This window comes from Scomber scombrus, chromosome 21 (assembly GCF_963691925.1).
Source record: "Scomber scombrus chromosome 21, fScoSco1.1, whole genome shotgun sequence".
Taxonomy (NCBI): Eukaryota; Metazoa; Chordata; class Actinopteri; order Scombriformes; family Scombridae; genus Scomber; species Scomber scombrus.
Genome location: NC_084990.1, coordinates 22982113 through 22988489, shown reverse-complemented (window position 1 = coordinate 22988489; position 6377 = coordinate 22982113).

Here is a 6377-nt window from a genome sequence, read left to right as displayed (position 1 = left end):
GATCTACTAACGAGTACTGTGTGTGTTTATAAAGTCTGATATATCTTATTCCTCTTATTCCACATTGAATGTTCAACTCAGGTATTTGTATGTTGTGGCTCATTAATGTGTTTTTTGGATTTCAATGGATGTCAACAGTAGAGGAATAAGATATATCAGGCTTTGGATACACACACACACACACACACACACACACACACACACACACACACACACACACACACACACACACACACACACACACACACACACACACACACACACACACACACACAGCACAAGTAAGTAGAAGAGTTCATTGTTTGTTTGACTCTGCACATGAGATTTATTGATAAGTAATAAAAATATAGAAAATTTGGCAGCTTTATCCTTTAAAAGCAGGTTTTTTTCCCCCTCCCTCCAGGCTAATCCATCATGGCTACCAACCATATATCTACAATATCTAAATATCAGCTAACTAGATGTGCACCAATAGTAACGTACTGCATATGAAGTACTCCGACTTGGTATCTGTGGCCTTCACGTTACTAAGAGCCGAGTATGATGCTGAAGATGATCGTTATCGCCTGCTGAACGGAGGATGAGACGAGACCCGCTGATGACATTTAAGACAGCATCTGTCTAAATACTGGGGGTCATGTGATGGTGCAACATCTATAAAAATCAATATTTTATTGTTTTTTATTTGATTTTTTCTTTTTTTTTGAACTTGTAACTATTTAAAAATAATAAAGATTCAGTATAGACACAAACGCATATTTAATAAAAAAAAGGAAAGAAGATATTATGCTGTATTTTTATGTCATTAATAGTGAAGAGTATCCAGCTGGTTGGAAACATGTAAATACTGTATTTATACAGTACATTAAACTGTTGAAGTCACAGTTGTGTTTTTATTTCTGAAATGTGGAAATGAAACTAATTAAAACTGCAATAGATTAAATAGGACTTTGGTTTGAAAATGACTTAAAAGAAAATCGTTATTATCCAAAATACTTTTAGCATTTTAACCCTCTATTACTGTTCATATTCTGACTCATAATTAGTCTCTGCACTAATTCATATTCATAAAACTCTCCATCAGTCATTAATAAATGGTTGATTAATCCTTAATGAAGAGTGTATTCTATTTATTTATGGAAAAAATACATTTATTATCACTATTTTATGGTTTTATAGAATATGATGAATGCAGCAACATGTTTGAATGCTGATGGTTTTTACAAAAATGTGTATCAGCTGCACAAAAATAAAAAATATGATGCATTTTATTTAAATTTTTGTATATTCAGGGTCACTTTAGACAAAATCCACCTTGCAGAAATGTGTATATGGTGTTTTTACAGTTCAAATTTAACCCTGAACAGCATGTAAGGGCTAAAATGTATTTACAAGTTATTTAAAAGTGATTTACTATATAGTAGAAGCAAATCATTGCCATTATAATTTACATTTTATTAGAAACTGACTACCAAATTTTCAAACTGAATCACTACTAAAGACTTAATGCTGACGTTATTTCCAGATTCTCCAATTAAAGATGCAAAATTCAAGTTCCTCCACAAGTCGGATGTAAAAATGTAAATCAAGTCAAAAACTGGTTGCTGAAATACGTTAAATAAGTCAAATTTAGACTTTAAGAATCAAGATATACAGATCTGAACATAAAGGTACTGATAAGACTTTGCAGCTTATTGAAATAGAGAGAAACTTGAATATAACTTTTAAACATGGCTTGAATCTGAATTTGAGAACCTATAAATAAATATATATACTTGAAATAAAGTGTTTGAAATTGCACAATTAGAAAGTCAATTTTGAGACTTCCATAAAGTGAGATTCAGACCACATAAGTGCAGCAAATTCTGTGCAATTACATTTTTGCATTGAGTTTTCAATAGTGATTCAATTTAAATGTTTGCATCCAGTTACTCATATTATCCTAAATTATTATGGTCAATATTCCAGGCTCCACAACAACATCACACATCAAACAAAGAGATTTGCTTTAATTTGCTTTAATTAATTTTCATCAATAAAAAAAACAACAATTCACAATTATGCCACTTTTTTTTTTTTTTTAAATAAATAACAGTTCTCCCCTCTCAAAAACCTTCTTCTCTTTCATTTATGCATCAAGATTTATTTATAAGCTTTTAAAAGAAGGAGCCAAAGGAGGATTATTGCCCCCACCTTGACATGAACAGTGCACATAGATCACACACACACACACGCACACACACACACACACACACACACACACACACACACACACACACACACACACTCACACACACAGAAGAAAAATAAAAAATAAAAGTAACATGCTCGTAGCTCGACCATTGCCGGGACTTCCTCCCTGACTCTTCATATCTCCGTATTTTACAGTAAACTCTGCACACAGTCTCTTACTGAGGGGAAGCAGGTGGAGGTATTAAAGAGGTTTAAACACAAGGGGGATTCAATAGGGGATTAATTGGCTGAAAATGTGGGTGTAATATCTGAGATGTCCAGCAGGGGGCGTTCCTGAGGTGTCTGAAAGCTTTCTTTGTATTTGATGATGTGAGACCATGCACTGGTGTATGTGCAGGGGTCACTGACAGTAAACCACATAAAATACCACACAGCACGTAAAATAATAAGTAACATGAAACTTTCCTCTCTTTTTTTAGTTTTTATGCATCATCTTTAATCCTATAAAACTGAATTACCTTTCTGTTAATTGCACTTAAATGTAGGCTATGACCCCCCATTGATTCAGGTAAATTAAGAATAATCACCCCCTTTTTCTCTTACAGATAAACATTAAATACTAGGATTACACCTTTTGAAACAAGCATCAGATCATACAATATATATCCATTCTGTTTCCAACACTTAATTACAAATTAAAAGTGTTTACAGGTACAGGTTGTTGTTTTTTTTTTTTTTTACTGTTACACAGTTCGTCCTTTTTGCATCAACATCAACGTTAAGACTGTGCTGCAAAAAGAGAGATTATACATTATATGCATCGTTGTTCGTGATTGTCTTTAACTTCCATCGGCTCCAGTGTTTGCACAGATACTTCTAAGCTTGTATAAAAGAACTTAGCTCATAAAAAGAGTAAAAGTTTTGTTAAAATCAGTATTAAATCGGCCGAGATCAAGAGTCAGAGTCTCCCCAATGCAACCTTTAACACATCTGTTAGTTTTGACCCGATATTGTAAAGAAAATCTCTAAAATTGTGCAGATTTGAAGTGCATTTTTAATATTTCTATACTTTTCTAAATGCTGTTTCACTGTCCTGTCCTGTAACTCAAATATTCCCCATCTGTAACTTTAAATTGTGCAATCTTAACGTCCTCCAGAGTCCCTAAAACCACCAATTCTCTGACAAAAATTCAAGATAACATGATTTAAACACCCTCAGAAAAGTAGCAGTTAAATATTTGGAGGAAGTACGCACAGCCTATGTGCTTTAATCACTTCCCCTTATTTTCAGGCATGACTTCAGAGTTTAATTAAAGAAGTAGTTTGACATTTCGGATGCACTTTAAATGCTTTTAAACGCCACTTAGATGACCACTTTTATACTGTATGTGTCCATTAAATACGGACCAAAAGACATCTAGCTTAGCCAATTAGCACCAAGAAACACCTAGCTAGAGGTTACAAAAAAAGGCCTGCACCCTTTTTAAAAGCTACATATTTGCGGTAGTATCGGGGGGTTTATTAGACGAGCTTATTTCTCCCTGTTTCAGTCTTTCGTCTCCTGACTCGAGCTCCATTTTTAACACACATAAAAATTAAAGTGGTGTCGATTTACTAGCAAATGAATCGATTAAGAAAATTTCCCAAACTGTCAAACAATTTCTTTAAGTATACTGATTGAATCTGGTTGTTCTCACTGTAGTAGAGCTGCAATTAATGACTATTTTCACTCAGATTGATTCAATCTGTTGATTATTTTCCTCAATTAATCGATTAGTTTTTCCATTTTGCAACCAGACCAACAGTCCACAACCCAGTGATATTTACTTTACTGTCATAAAAGACAAAAAAAAGAGAATATTAACATTTAAGAAGCTGGAATCAGACAATTTGGTCATTTCTTCTTTAAGAAAAAATGACTCAAAATGATTCACTGATTATCAAAATAGTCGATTAATCGTTGCAGCTCTGCAATATAGTCGAGAATGAGAGCGTAGTTAATGTAAAATACTGTACGTAGACCACTTTTAGACATCTCAAGAGTGCAACATAACGTACAAAACTATAAATAATTTCAGTTGTCCCTCTGAAATGACTTAAGTAACCCCCTCTCTGCACCGGGGACGAGCGCCTGCCTGTCGCCCCCAGTGTTGTCTGAAGCCATTAGCACACCTGGTGAGGAATGAGGAGCAGACCTCTGATGAGCGCTGGCTGCAGCCTCACTCTTCATTTCTGTCACCAGGCTGGAAGCCGGACCTCTGTCAACCGGTGTCAGCGCCACGATAAGAGGGCCCGAAGACTAGGGGGGAAATTCAGAGTGTCTGTCTGGTCACTTTGTGCTTCCTGTTTGTCGTGGTCGGAGGGTGACAGCGCCTCGTCTGTTTACCTACAGTTGTATGTGGCCGTTCTGCATGACCCACTTTTTTTTTTTTACACCGTTTGCTTTGCTGCTGCTGGATTTGGGAAAAGGTGACTGCAAAATAGATGCAGAATTAAGGATTCACCATGAGCTTAATGCTGCATAAATTCATTGATAAGTCCCACTGAGCAATTTAACCCTCACATATTCAGACTTTTTGCAGTATCACCTTATAATTATAGTCTCTACCAAATTTCTGCACAACAAATCATTCATGAATACGTCATTGATGACAGATAATAAGTGATATTAATCCTTAATGAAGCTTTCAGAGAGCTAAGAGAGTTTATTATTCAGCTTTTACACTTGAATGCAACAGTATTTTTTTGAATTTTTGAATAAATATGGGTCAAAAAGTCAAAAAAATATATATATATCAGCTCCACTCAAATGTTTTAAGGAGATGTCATCATATTTCAGGCTATGAGTAAGAAGTATTTAGAGTCTTTTTATTGTTTTCAGATGTATAAATGGGTCAAATTAGACCCTGAACAGTCTGTGAGGTTTAAACAAAATGAGGATGTGAAAATGACTCAGACTGAAAACGAGCTGGTAGTAATTGTGGGCTCATCTAAATAATGCAACGTGTTTAAACATGTTCATGCAGAGCTTTGCGTTGGCTTTAAGCTGTCGCACTTCTCCCTCTGCCAATACTGTTTTTTCCAGTTTGTATGTCGTTATCAATGCTCTGATTGATCGCAGGCTTTATTTGTGTGTGGTGACAGAAGTGTTTCCACATCGACCCATCGTGGCAGAGGGAGGCTGCAATGATTTTTTTTTACTCTGTCAGAAGCGAGCAGGCTTAGTTCATCAGTTCATCAAGATGTAAAAACACATTATGTTGCTCATCTGTGAACTAGCATTGAGGTAATATTTTATTTTACAGCTTCTTTAATGTTAAATTCCTGGAAATTGTCAGTTATGTAATGGTTCATTTTGGTGCAAATTTGGTACAAGTTATAAGAAAAATGGCTTCATATGTACTGTAGATTCTTATATAGACAGAAATAACTTAATTTTCAGTGTGTAGTTTTGTGTGTCAATCAATTCATTACAGTATATTTAGTTTCTTAAAACCTCTATACTGACTCTGAGTGAGCGTCTATCAATAATTTCAGTATCACTTAATTTCTCAAATCCCTTACTTTCCTAAAATACTAAAACTTCCAGCACATTTTCTCCACAATTTATTAAAAGTAGCTGCTGTGTAACTGTTAAATATTACGATATTTATTTGAAAGTGTCATGTAATTCGGTAGTATAATGGAAATGGAGTTTTTAAGAAAGAATCTAATATGCTATCATGAGGTTTAACACACAAAACTACACACTGACAACTGAGTATTTTCTGTCAGTTAAACTTTTTAGCACATTGTTTACATATGAACTCAAATATATTGACTTACCAACTTAACCAACTTCACACTTGTTCCCTTTTTTTCTAAATTTGTACCACATTGCACCACGCATTGCAAAATATAACATAAACAAACCATTAAATACCTGCTAATGACTCCATAACTAATGTAAAAGTAGAGGAGCTGTAAAATAAAGCATTATAATGAACTGACAATGAGCTAATAATTTAAATGGGAGTATTTTTCATATCTTTTGCTCCACATTCACCTCGACTTAAACGAGCTGATGAGACTTGACCATATTATTTTAAGACCACATCCAGCGGTCTACGCAGCAGATTCAGGCGCTCAGTTTGAACAATTAACTACTTAAACGTGAATACTTTTCCCCACCTGTGACATCACAG